This window comes from Lissotriton vulgaris, chromosome 7 (assembly GCF_964263255.1).
Source record: "Lissotriton vulgaris chromosome 7, aLisVul1.2, whole genome shotgun sequence".
NCBI classification, from domain to species: Eukaryota; Metazoa; Chordata; class Amphibia; order Caudata; family Salamandridae; genus Lissotriton; species Lissotriton vulgaris.
The window spans coordinates 638,867,888-638,882,664 of record NC_141695.1 but is presented as its reverse complement, the minus strand read 5'-3'; positions in this window follow the sequence as shown (position 1 = coordinate 638,882,664).

Below are 14,777 nucleotides of genomic sequence, written 5' to 3'. Positions count from 1 at the left end.
ATTTGGAAATCAGCGTTTGTCCTCTTCCAATAGAAGTAATCCAAGCGGAACTTACCTTTTGTAAGTCAGCACAAGCAAGTATAAATAGGTTTTTGTCTAGATAGCCTTCATTAGTGAAGTATAACTTAAGCCCTGTAGCTAAGCAACCACAGTTTTATGGTATGTTTGTATTAGAACTAGAAAACCTCTGTGCTTCAGCCACAAACCGTTTGTTGCTAGTACATAAAGCTTATGTCAAAGTAACTGCAAAAAAATAAGATACTGAAATAAATTATCTCCCCATTCTGAAAGATCGTCCCCCCTAGCACTCTATGCCCTTTGGTTACTTTGCTCTCAGAAAATTGGATTTAAATCAAGCAAACCTATAAAGTGAATAGGATCTCATTCACAAAGTGTATTTTATAGATCTTAAAATAGTACTATGGTAGTAATACTTACCACAAAATTTCATTCACAAACTTTCAAATATAAATCTTCACCCCCACCTCTCCCATCTTTTCTATTGGGAGGTCCTCACACAAGTTTACTACTTAGCCACGAATGTGGGAAGAGTCTGTGAAGTGGCTGAAAAAGAGTGCATACTTATTACTAAATTAGAGGGATTTAGGGATAAGTAAGGAGGGGTTTTGTGAGGGTTAGGGAGGGGTTTGTGAAGAAACATTATGTATAGATGATTTAAAATAATATAATAATTTTTTCTAATTAAAGTTATTTTTATATTTTTAAATGTAACAAGGTTAATAAAATATGTTCCCATATTTTGACGTTTCTTTTTTTAATTATGTATCACTGTTTTAACATTAAATTATATATCTAAAGTTAAAATACATTATTTAATTAAACATGATTTTCTATGTGGTTCTTTTTTAAGTCCCAGCTTCCATTATTTTGCATGGGAGACTGGTTGCACTGATGTATACAAACAAGTATACAAAAAGGTGATGGATGGAATTCATGATTTAGTCCCAGACACTAGTAATTACTTGGGTCACATCCTAGTCCATCATTGTTTTGCACAGCATGCCACCTCAGTTTGTGCCCCGCTATATACAAATCAGTCTTGACCCTTGTCACTGATCCATTACGAATAGTCCATCCCGAACTGCCAGGCCCGGTCCACCAGGAAATGGAACACAAACAACCCACGACCAGTTTCACCATTGTTAGGACTCATGAGTTAGCTATAGCTTGGTCCCAGTGTTACAGTATGCAAGGAACCAATGTCTGGCCATATCCGTCCCACTTAGGGCATTGCACTGAAGTATACAAAAAGTGATGGATGGAATGCTAAAATTAATCTTAGTCCCTGGTAATTACTTCCTCCACATCTCAGTCCATTGTTATTTTGTACAACATGCCACTGCAGATTGGACCCAGCCATATGCAAATCAGTTTTTTGCCTGCTGCTGTGGGAGCAGTCGAGCCTGACCTGCCATGCCAGCTGCTCCCTAAACTGAAACACAAGCAACCCTAGAATGATTTTTTCCCTTTTTAGTGCTCATCAATTAGTGATAGCTTGTTTCCAGTGGAACTGTGTGCACGAGACCCACCTCTGGGCATACTGTCCTACTAAGGGCATCACACATACGGGTAACTACCAGTGACTGAAGTTAATTCAAGAAATCCATCCATCACTTTTTTGTATACTTCAGTACAGTATCAGTGGTTGGCCATGTGTGGAGCTGGACTTACTACTGCTCCTTTTTGGCAGTAGCAACTTACACTCATAGATTTGGCTGCATCCCATTTCCTACTTACAATTGTAGATTGTGAATAGCCAAACGAAGTAGAGTTACTCAAAAGTGTAATGATAAACTTACATGTGTAACTTACTTAGAAATATAAGTTGCCTTTGTGAATAGCCCGATTGTTATTATTCTGTTTCCCTATAAGAAGCAAACAATATACTTGCTCAGATAAGCTCACAGTATAGCACATATCGTAAGCTGTTTCAACATTTATCCGTCATATATTTTGCTCTTAATTACTAGATCCACAAACCATTAAATGTAGAGCCACCGAAAATACTTGATTCAATGGCTGTGACATGTTCTGCATAATTATGTGTTGTCTGCACTTTTCAAATAATCCACCATCTGCTACATTATTTGCACATTTCAGCAAAAATGTTTCTAGCTCAAATGATCGAAAGGTTACTAAACCACTACTCACATGATGCAGTGCCACATACTGAAATAACAAACCCACAGCACCCCAGTTCAGTTATTGTATTTAGGCTTTAATGGGGTGAGAATTTTGACCCAAATTGTACTAATATCCTCATTTCACGGCTTGGGCGAAGGACCATTGTCTAGAGCAGGAAATAAACAAATAACCTAATACATTTAAATCAAACATAGTAGAAAGAACGAGTCTGTCCTTATTTAATGTTTGCACGATGGACACTGTTTTCAAAACAGCAGCTATTTTAAGAGGGTGCATGAAGTTGGGTGGCACACCAAATGATGTCGTTTCCTAAAGGTCTTCTGCTGTGAATCTGGGAGTGCCGCCGAGGGAGACGTGCACTATAAATAATATTCAATACTGTTCTGCGGGACTGTTTCCCAATGGAAAGGCATACATTCTTCCAAACGCCCTATAAAGTGAACGCAGAATAAAAGGCAACGTTTTAAAATATAGCTGCAACACACAGAATAAACGCATCACTCATTATATTACAAGAAGTGTGTATGTCTAGGCACGTTTTTCTTCTGAGTTCGATGTTTTATTTGTTGTGAACAAACATTTTGAAAGGGATCCGCTGACTGTAGGTAAATGTCCGTCATAAGTGACCCGTAGCGCTGGTTTCACTTTTGCATCAATGTGTATCACATGGTCAAATTAACTAGGTAATAATGCAGCATCATGTGCTGCATAGTTTGCCTTTAATCTCATAATGCCACATCATTTTCCTTTCATTGCTACGTATATATGCCATTCTTGGCCCACAGGATTTAGGCCACCCTGCCACCTGTTTGGTCTCTCATCGTTGCATGAGCTCAGTGGCTTTGAATACCTGCACAGGTTGATTTACTCCATGTGACTACATATGACGTCATTGCAGCTCCTCGCAGTGCTATTAGACGTGATAACAAAGTGAGTAAGATCCCCATTCACCCAAAAGCACAAAACAACATGACTCTCAGTATGAGTGAGAAAATAATTTTAAATCGCAAAATGCACGTTTGTATAAATGAGTGTGGACAATGATACCAAAAAGATGGTGTCTCGAAATAACCAAGTAAATGGGAAAAAGGACTACAAAAGGAGTGAATAAAGTTTTCCTCACTCGCTTTCTACATGAGCGCGCCTCAGTAGACTTGAAACCCAGAAGTGGCTGAAGTCCCCGTGGGCCCAGCATGGACGAGTTTGGAAGGAGGCCTCCAGAGGCTGGGGAGTGTCTATTATTATCGTCCCAAGATCTGCGATGAAGCTTATTAAGGCAGCACAGAATACTGCAGGGAGATGGGTCATCTGAATATTAAAACGAAATAGAGACCTATAGGCCTTTGCATCGCACTGTGACTCGGTGCAGATGACGTCACCGCTGACATCAGAAGCAGGCTTCACTGGGATTGCTGCAGTCACTACAGTCAGCGGTAAAGGACGTCAATATCGTGCTTTAGGTGAGTTTAAATGTAGGCCGAGTGCCAAACTACGTATGTACAGGCTGAATTTAGTTATCAAGTGGCCGGCCCGATATAGGACGACATTATTTAACGCTTACTTTTCATTGCTGGTGCCCTGAAGTAGAGGCTAGAAGGCCTCTTCTTTCACGCAGTTTTTTTCTTTTACTCCCTGTTGTGTCATGTATTACCTTTACGAGGCAGTGGACTTTCGAAATCAAATTACTCAAATAACGCATTTTCAGTCAGGATTATACAAATAAATGATTGAAGTGTTTTTTTTAGCCTTAAACTCTTTTAAACCACGTCTGAGGTGCTTCATGGCACACTTTTCTGGCAGAAAAAAGCATCAGTTCATGAAATTTATAAGTGTAGCTGAAGTCCCACCAAAAGCTGATTAAATTGCTGTTCTCCTCATCATAGGAAGTGATATTGCATGACGTTTGAAAATGGCATCATGTACCCTTTAGCCCAAACACACAACACATACAGATAAAACGGCTTTTGCATAAAAGAGGAAGCAACTTAAAATCAACTGATGGAGCTGGGATTCGCATGTAAGCGCCCTGCTCTCATACAAAACCCTTGCCTAAACCGTATAATCATATTTACACCATTGTTCGTCATTTATTAAGTGTTTTCCCAAACACGCGGGTGTCCCCAGGATGCTTGCTTGTATGTCTTTTCTCATACTAACGAAGCTTGCACTAAACACGGCTGCTTCGCTGAAATTCAGTCTGCGCGTGCGTCGGTCATACCCATGTGATGTGACGCACTCGCATTCTGGAGGGAATTTGTGCTCATGCGCACTGTTGCAAACATGGCCGCTTGTCTCTCACCACGCTTTCTGCTTGCCACTGCTGCTTTAGCCTATCTGTCTTTTCGCACTAAACAATAATGCTATAGTCATTATAAAGTAAGGGTTGGTTAGAATTTCATCATGGTATACAGTGTGATCAATTTTTTTTGTGATTTTAATTTGTTCTCGCTTACTTTTCATGTACCGCGTCTCTGGGGCTGGGAAATCGGGAGCGGAGCCATACTTGAAGCTCTGCTGGGCACCGTCACATGACCGGAGAGAAAACTCCATTGCGCAGAAGCTGAAACAAGCCAGCTGGCTCCTGAAGCACAATGCGCCTGAGAACTTCTCTGGGAAAGCAAAATCTTACCTTGGACGATGCAACTCTGTTGCTACCTATTGTGAACTGTATTATGCTGTTGTATTCTATGCATGGGAACGTGAACCCAAGGGGCGGGTAGGAAAATTTTAATATTTAGGATGAGAAAGTTGAATTCTAGGAGGTGGTAATGACCGCACCACCTCTCCTGACCAATCATAATGTGGGAAACTGTCACTTGCAACATTAGAGGGTGGTCTAAGGGCCCCCAAAACAGTATAATTGCCCTAGTTTAGCTTAGGAAAATTGTCCGACTTGTCCGAGTAGCAGACCTGTCACTGACCCTACGAACTCTATAGGTGCTCAATCTGAAGTGCTGCGGAGCACTCTGTCCATACTTTCCACAAACTCCTAAGGGGTGGAAATAATCCTAAGTGTTGGCGAAGCACTTTGCTGGGAAATTCGAAAAACCCAATCGGGGTTACTGGCGGATTACTTGCGGAGAGGGGTAACGCTGGCGTTGCTTCTGAAACTGTGGGTGTTGGTCGTACCTTGGTGAGCCCAGTCCTGATCCCAAATCCTGAGGGGTATCCTGTCCTTACTGTCCGTGAGCTGTACCTGCTCGCATTCTGGCATTCCTTCCTGAGGGTCCTTGTCCCCGTCCTTCCAACTGACCCGTGGCCAGGGTTAGTCTTCTTTCAGAACTAGGTAAATATCAACCTGTGGGTTTGCGTCTCTCTCTCTCTCTCTCTTTCTCGTCTTCTCTTTCTATTTCTTAATAAAGCACTCTTGCCTGTGATATTGCTCTATCACCTTGAAAGCAAGTTATATGCAATTGTTTTTAGAATTGTTCCACTTCTCTCCCCTCCCTTAGAAAATTGCCAAACTGTTATATTTTATTAGTATGTTCCAATTTTTCCCTTTCCTTTAGTATGGTTGCGGTGAACTTAGTAAAAATAGTTTAAAGCACTTAGGTTAAGTACATGTTCTAGGTCCCATCCATATCCTATGTCCTAGTATAAAGTTGCAGTGACTAGCTCTGTTCTAAAAGTCCTACCTTTTAGTCTTCCCATATACTCAATGGTCCTAGTGTTAATCTATAGCTATTTTATGGTGTTAATTTTGATGTTTGATGCATTGCTCTGCCTATCACTTATTGCCTTGTCATACTCTCTTTGAACTTTATATAAAACTTTGAACATCCTCAGGTGTCTGTGGTCATTTTACAGAAATTGTGGATAAGTATTGTACGGATTATAAAGAGTATTTGTTCTCAGGCCTGTCTGCTGTTTCCCTGATAGCTCCAGATCTGTCATAAGAATTGTGCCTGTGGTAAGTCAGGTGCATGGTAAGCAGAGGTGAAACCAAACCTTAATTACTCATAGCAGCGTGCAGGAGGAGAAACCAAGTAATCCTCACCCGGATCACCCAAATTAGTAGTGTGGTATTGAAAATTTGCACGCCAGGGCCCAGTGCGTGTAAAGAATTGGTAACCTCGGTGACCCGGGAGGACTGCGCGCTCTATCAGTAATTTTCTGGTAACCAGAGGATGGTTTGGACTAGTTAGATTAGGTAGACAGGATAGGTCATAAACAAACCGTGAAAATAAAATGTGCTGCTGATTTTCTACTGTATTGGTTCAAATATTTTAAAATGTTTTAAGGATTTATATGTAAATGTATATGATTTTTGCATTGCTGCTATAAATGTTATATTAACCATTGGTTGTGAATGTTCAGTGTAGTCCGAATCCCCGGGGAAGTATTTAGCTAACGGTGAGCAGAATCCGGTTAGCTGTTGAAGTCACTAGGTTTGAGGTATTAGTGCAGGGTTAAGGATAACTGGAAGCACTAATTAGGACCTTTGTTTTCTGGAGTGAATGATAGCTACGAGTCCTTTATAAAACTTTCATTGCGATATCACCTAGTAAGGGTCGCATACGGAAGGAGTAGTAGGGTCTCCGAGGCTTGTCTGGTAAGTAAGATAGTTCGCTGGTGAAATCCTGGCTCAGTACATATCCCCGACTAAGGTGGATGAGTCAGAAGAATAACGGGTTCTATGTTACTAGTGTGAAGGGACAGGCAAAGAAGTCTATCCAGAGTGAATGAAAAGTAGACAGAAGTGGTTTACTAGTAGTGAAAGAAAATTCTTTTATCTCTTTAGAACACTCAGACATAGTGGCAAACGTTGTGTGTTGTTGACTAAGACTTGCATTTGCACTTTAGAGAGAGTAAAAAGTTTCCGTTACCTTGTGAAGGAGGGAGTCAGTCGGAGAGCTGCTCTGACGTCACTCCGTGCCGCGCTGGTATTGGTCAAGACAGCGGGTGTGTAGTGGAGCTGAATTTGTAAAGGAGGGGTGAGTGCCGAAGCGTGAGACTCTGTCTTACGAAAAGGCCGCACACCCATTGGTTAAGGGTGTTTGTATTCTCTGACCTGATTGGGTAGTGCGAAATATAAGTCGCGCCAGCATTGGAAGCACAAAGGTAAACAAAATTAATCAAGCCGAGTTAGAAGCGAGTCTGGAGAGTTGCATGTGGTATCCAGATTTCATACCGAATCCAAAGTACCTAGGATTTCATAAGGATCAGCTTATACGAGGTAGACCGCACATGATGTATGGAGTAAAGAGGAAACTGTCATTCTCTGATAAAATAAAGAATTTTTTCAAAACTGACAAGCCCATTAGAACGAGGGAAGGCGTGCTCATTCCCCCGCCAAATACCCCTGCCTCCTTCATGCTGTTTGATAAAGGGTACCACACTTGTGTCTGGTTAGAAAATTGGGCAAAGTATACTGCGCCTTGAGACCCCACGGGTATGTAGCGCGCTTTATAAGTGTCACTGATTGATTGATTGAGATGACGGAGTCCTAGCATTTCCTGTTGAAGGTACATTTAATGGTCGGATTCTGTTTAACTTAAGGACCCGCATGAATGAATTACACCCTAGACCTAGGTTGACACAGTACGAAGCCCTGGAGGAATGGGAGATTGAGGCTGCAGAGCGAGATAAACCCCGGATGGATAAGGGAGTGAGTAAATGGTATCCGAGGGTTCAAGCGCAGACCAAAGAGCAGAAAATGAAACAGTGGAGGCAATCTATGTTGACTGAAGGACTATTTCCTATGATGGGGGTATTAGAAGAGAAGAAAGGAAAATGTAAAGAAAAAACCCATCACCTAATGCCCGTAGGGGACTCAGAAGATGAGCACCTGGAAGATTTGTTAATGAAAAATCCACCTCCCTATGTTGCAGAGTCAGAGCCTGTGCATTCTCCAAATCCCTTGCCAAATATCCCAGATGTGGGAGGGATAGTGATACAGAGGGAACGGGTACAGACAGTAAAACCAGTGAGGGGGATGGGTTTTGCAGACCTAGATCCACGGTCCCAAATTATCAGCCGTTCGGAGAAGGTCCACCCCGATTGGTCACTCCGACTGCTCCAAGTATTTATCCTCCCTTGGTACCTCAGGTATTGCATGACAATTCTGCAGAAAGAGTGTTGCGGGAAAAAGAGAAAGAAGCCCTGGCTAGACAGCGAGAGGATTTAGTTCGAACCATTGCCCAGATACATCCCCATCCTGATTCCCTGACTATTCCAGTAACTATTGGTCCAGCTATTCCACTGTATAGAAATGACCTGGCTAGTCCCCATCCTCCTGTTATCACCCCAATACTGCCTACTCCTAGCATCCCGTCCCCGAGGAAGGAAGTATTCATAGATGAGGATCAAGAGAGTGAGTGTGAATCTGTGGTTCTGATGGATTTGCCCATTAGAGAGCCTAGGACTAGTACATCGGGGGCAAGAAGTCAGACTAGACCAAAGGAGGTGTTGATTGAAGGTGCATCTGGGGTTAGGAGTGCCACCGTAGTTTCCCCAGAAGAATTGGACAGATGGACAAAGGAGCTGGAGAAAGAGACCACTCCCCAACCTAAAGCATTGGAAATATATAAATTAAGAATAGAAATAGAAGAAATGATGGCTGGAAATGTAGGAGTTGAGCGCCTAAGCTCGTATAATGAAGAAGAGTTACTGTTTATCAGCAAAAATCTTACCCGGAGTGCTAGGTTGCTCCATGAAAGGATAATAGATACAGCCACAGAAATGGGAATTGATGTTAGTTGCTCCAAAATTCTTCAGAAACCCTACAGAGTAGATTTTTCAGACAAAGATTTAGAAAGCTTGAATGTGATGGGAAAACAGATCCAAGTAAAGGAATTATTGAAGCTTTTGCAGAAATGGGGCGAGGTGGGAAAATGGAGAACCCGGTGGGCAAAGAAAAAGGAAGACAGCAGGGCTAAGTCACAGGCTTCAGAATTCGTGTTAAAGGAAGTAACACCAACAGAAAAATTGTGCCCCATGAGAGAGGTCCCGGGAGGGAAGTATGTCCATGTCCCTTGGTCTCGACAGGATATTGTGTCATTTACAAATGACTTCCCGAAATTGCGGGAGAAGCCTGTTGATTAGTACAGGCAGGTAGAACGCTTCATAAAAGTTCAGAAGTGTCTGCTGAAAGACCTGGATGGGTTTTTCGACATTGTGGTCCCTGTAGATTTGTGGACCGACTGTAAAATTGAAATTGATTGGCCCAGTGAGGAATTCCCCAGAGATGAGAAAACAGGAGCTCCCGCACCTGAAGTAATGAGGAAGTATGAGCAAGTCATACAATACCTCAAGAAAAAGGTGCCCGCAAAGGAGACAGATTGGACCCGAATAGATAGAACCACCCAGGAACGTGATGAAACGGTGCATTCATTTTATGAAAGGTTACTGCAGGTATTTAAAACTTACAGTGGTATTGATAACGTAGACATGAAAGACATGACCCATTTCAGTTACAGATTTGTGCTAGGATTAAGGCCTGAAATCTCACAATGGATTCGAGATAATAAAATCAGTTGGCAGGGAAAGCCCATAGATGATGTCCTGAAATATGCAAAATACTGCGAAGATGAAATCGAAAATAAAAAGAAAGCCCTCAAGGAGAAAGTAATGTGGGCACAGGTGAAATTAGCTGAACAGCAAGAAAAACAGTTAAGTAAATTGACTTCTAGTAATAATGCTCAGAATGCCACTGCTGGGGGGGGAGGCAAGCCCCGAGCTAAAATGAGTCGGGAAGAAGCCATGAAAAAGTTTCCGTGCCATGGGTGCGGCCAGATAGGGCATTGGCGAGACGAGTGTCCACACCTGCAGGCCGGTAATGCCCCTGTAAATGGTTTAAATCCACAGGTGCCGAAAGAGGGGACAAGAAAGAACCAGCAACAGGTAAAATTACCTCCCGTACCTCGCCCTCCTAGACAGAATTTTAAGAGTCAGGGTCAGCAGAATGAGAGGGCGGAAGTATGGGAAGTCGAGAGTGAAAGAAACGCAGTCATTCCACAGTATTTGTTAAATGATACCTTCCTCTGTGAAGATCAAGATTGACGGGGCCTGAGAGGGGAGGATGAGGAGTGCGTGCTTGGCGCCTCCTTACCGGTAGACCAGACTGGACCATACATTGAAGGAAAGGTTGAGGGAAAAGACGTCACCTTTCTGTTGGACACTGGTGCTACCAGATCTACTGTAAGAACAGTGGATGTTCCTAACCTACCCCTCTCGGGAGAAGCGATCCAAGTAGTGGGCGTCTCAAATCAAATAATAAGTACTCCAGTAACTGAACCAATGGAAGTTTCTATAGGAAATTTCAAAGAAATGCACAGATTTGTGGTCTGTGATTCCAGTCCTGTGAACCTGCTAGGACGTGATTTGTTGTGCAAGATGCATTGTACCATCTATTGCACACCAAAAGGCGTCGAAATTCAGACACCCGATGAAGATGGTTTGTACAAACTGATGTTAGTCAGACAAGATTCTGATATCAAACCTTTAACAGTTGAGGATCTACCTGAAGAACTCCAGTTAAGAGTAGTTCCAGAAGTGTGGGATTTCACAGGAAAGGATGTAGGTTTAATGGCAAATGTGGACCCAGTTAAAATAGCAATAAAAACAAATGCTGTATACCCCAAAATCAGACAGTACAAAATGAGTGCAGACGTAAAAGCTGGAGTAGCGACTGAGATTACCCGGCTGCTCGAAGCAGAAATAATAGAGGAAGTGATGAGCAGTCCCTGTAATTCGCCAATCATTGGGATCAAAAAGCCTAGTGGAAAGTACCGGGTGGTGCAAGATTTACGCAAGGTAAACCAAATTGTTGTGCCTTGCTGTCCTGTTGTGCCCAACCCTGCCGTGATACTATATCAGATTCCCTGGAATGCAGAATGGTTCACTGTCATCGACCTGTGCCATGCATTCTTTTCCATCCCATTGCATCCAGAAAGCAAGTTCCTTTTCAGTTTTGAATTTGACAGTCATATCTATGTCTGGAATCGTGTCCCCCAGGGGTACACCGAAAGTCCATCGATTTTCAACCAGATACTGAAAAAGTGCCTTGAAACCCTAGTATTGCCAAGAGAGTCTGTTTTGGTGCAGTACATAGATGACCTGTTGGTGGCATCCAAAACCCAGACTGACTGTGTCACTGACACAATTGCCTTGCTGAATCACCTAGGAAAGGGAGGACATAAAGTGTCACCTGACAAGTTACAATTTTGTAAAAACTCAGTGAAGTATCTGGGGCACCAGATAGAAAAAGGAATCAGGAAAGTTACTACCGAAAGAATCAAAATAATTAAAGCAATGGAACTGCCCAGAACTCAGAAAGAGGTGAGAATGTTCTTGGGAGTTGTGGGTTACTGCAGACAATGGATTGTAGGATTTGCAGCTCTAGCCAGACCCCTAATAAAAATGACAAAGAAAGGAGTAGAAGACCCCGTCAGTTGGGACAGTGAAAGCATGAACGCTTGGGTAACTTTGAGAAACTGTCTATGTACCGCTCCTGCATTGGGTATGCCTGACTACACCAAGCCCTTTGAGCTATTCTGTGACACCAGAGAGAATTGTGCTCTTTCAGTCCTGACCCAGGAGCACGGACTAATTAGAAGACCAGTGGCCTATTTTTCGGCCACCCTAGATCCGGTGGCTGCTGGATTACCTGGATGCTTGAAAGCAGTTGCTGCTACTTGCGTCAGTCTGGAACAGAGTGAGAACATTGTCATGGGACATCACGTCACTGTATATGTTCCTCATTCTGTTGTCATCCTACTGACTAGAACTAAGACCCAGTACCTCACACCTATGTCGGCTGACTAAGTATGAGAGAATTTTGATTGGTCCTGAAAATGTAACTATTTCCCGGTGCAATGTCCTAAACCCTGCGACACTGTTACCTATCCCTCTGGATGTAGAAGTTGAAGAGGAAGGGGAACATAATTGCATCGATCTAACTGAGTTCAGTACAAAGCCCCGTCCGGACATCCGTGAAATAGCGTTACTTGATGGGGATAAAACAATGTTCGTGGATGGCTCGTGTTTAAGACATGAGAGTGGAAGTCTGAGTGCTGCCTATGCTGTGGTTACGTTGACAGAAACCATAGAAGCATCTTACCTGAGCGAGGTGAAATCTGCACAAGTGGCAGAGCTCATCGCGTTAACCAGAGCATGTAAGAGGGGTAAGAACAAGAGAATAACTGTTTACACAGACAGCCAGTACTGTTTCGGGGTTGTTCATGACTTCGGCCAATTGTGGCTGCAAAGAGAATTCATGACGTCCTCAGGCACCCCTATCAGAAATGTAAAGGTGGTGCATAACTTACTGGAAGCTATCCAATTGCCCAAAGAATTGGCTGTGGTCAAGTGTGCGGCCCACAAATCTGGAAATGATGACGTGACTGCCGGTAATAGGTACGCTGACCAAATTGCACAATTTTGTGCCCGATACCATATGTCACTCCAAATTGCATTGTGGGACGGAACCAGCTGCCAACTTATGTTGTTTGAGAATGTGTCAACATGGGAGGAATTAAAGGATTTGCAACAGGCAACAGACCGGCAGGAGAAAGGAAGGTGGGCAGCAGAGGGATGCAAATTGAGAGATGATGGTGTGGTGGTAGACTCGACTGGGGTGCCTGTACTGCCTGATAGCTTGATTGACCCCATGATCAGAATGATACATGAACCAACACATATGGGAAGAGACGCAATGTGTCGGGTGTTTGACAAGGTGTTCTGTAATTCAAAGTTCAGGAACCAGGCGGAAAAGCTTTGCCAGAGGTGCCTAGTGTGTCAGCAATTCAATGCAGGAAAGAGGACTGTAGTGGAACAGAGTAATGTCGGAAAGGCAGTAGGTCCCTTTGTCAGGATGCAGGCAGACTTCATAACAATGCCTAGGTGTAAAGGGTATAGATATATCTTAGTCATAGTTTGCCTATTCTCCAGGTGGGTGGAAGCATATCCAGCGAAGAAAAATGATGCCCTCACCACAGCCAAATTATTGCTCAGGGAGTTGATACCTAGGTACGGCATTCCCGAGACAATCGAAACGGACCAAGGTGGGCATTTTGCCAACGAAGTCCTAGAAGAACTCTGTAAAGCATTCAAAATGAAGCAAAGACTGCATTGTGCCTACCGTCCAGAGGCTTCTGGGGTAGTGGAACAAATAAATGGCACCTTGAAATCCAGATTGGCCAAAATGTGTGATTCCACAAAGATGAACTGGATAGAGGCTTTACCCCTTGTGCTGATGAGTTTGAGAAGTATCCCGAACAGAAAAACTGGCCTAAGTCCCCATGAAGTGTTGATGGGAAGAGTGATGCGACAGGCATGGGTACCCGGACACAAACTGCTAAGCATTTCTGATGATATGGTATTAGAATACTGCAAGCAGCTGGGTGACCAAGTGCGTTCTCTCTCTCAGCAGATTGGAGAGACAGAAGACGAGTGGCCAAAGACTCCGGCACATAAACTGCAACCAGGAGATTGGGTGGCGTTAAAGAAACACACCCGGAGCAGTTGCCTGAAACCAAGGTGGGGAAAGCCACGACAAGTGATCCTCGTCACTACAACTGCTGTAAAGTGTGCTGGTGTACCGAAGTAGATCCATGCCAGCCACACGAAGCGGGTAACTGGAGAAAACGCGACTGGAGCTGAAGGCAGCGCAGCTGAAGAAGCTTCTGAGGAAGAGAGTTCGGAGCTAGCTGACATTGAACTGCCGAGCACAGGTCGAGACGTTGAATGGTACCCCGCCGACGACCAGGTTCATGATCCAATACGAACCAGGAAATATTCCTACTTAGACAGTGAGTGGGATAGTCCAGGTGAGTTAGAAATAGAGGAAGAAGGTCAGGTCAACGAAAATCACAACACACCTGATCAGGAAATAGGCCAAGTAGGGTCAGATCAAGACATCGAAACTCCTCCTGAAACTCCAGAAATTGGAGAGGGACAGTTAGAAATTAGAGCTGACGTTCATGCAGAAGAAAGCGAAGAGATCGGAGAGCATGAACAGGAACAGATAGAATTAGATCAAAGTGCTCAGACAACGGAAACAACAGTAACCAGAAATAAAAAGCAAGTACGATTTGAATCTGAGCAGGGACAGATTAGGGACCAGGCAGAAGAAATAGACGAAAGACCTGGAACAAGTCAGACAGGCAGGGAAACAGAGGTGCCACATCAAAAAGTAAAAAGAGTGCACGAAGAAGGCCAAGTTTCCTCAACGACTGGGAGGCACGGAGGCAGAAGTGCACCCCGATACGTCAAGAGACTGAGGCTCAGACTAAAGACAGTCGAAGAAAAACTGAAAGACAGAAAAAGGGCTGAAAGTGAAAGAAAGGCAGCCCAAGGCAAATCGCTAAGAAAGAGCGACAGACTAAAGAAACAGAACCGACTGTATCGGAGCCCTGAGTGGACTTACTTTGTGTTTGAGGAAATAGACGAACCACACAGCAGTGGCAACAGTGACGAAGAGTCCATCGCTGATCGGAGTTCTGACGAAGACCCTCCTTGAGAAAGCCCCGAAGTGAGCCTTTGGTGCAAAGAAACGAAGAGGGGTAGCAAAAGCCACCTGTAAGCTAAAAATGTCTGATCCGAATGTCTCTGGGAGATCCCGGTGTGGGTGTCTTAAAACCTGTTGTAAAATATGCTTGTGTAGTATAGCA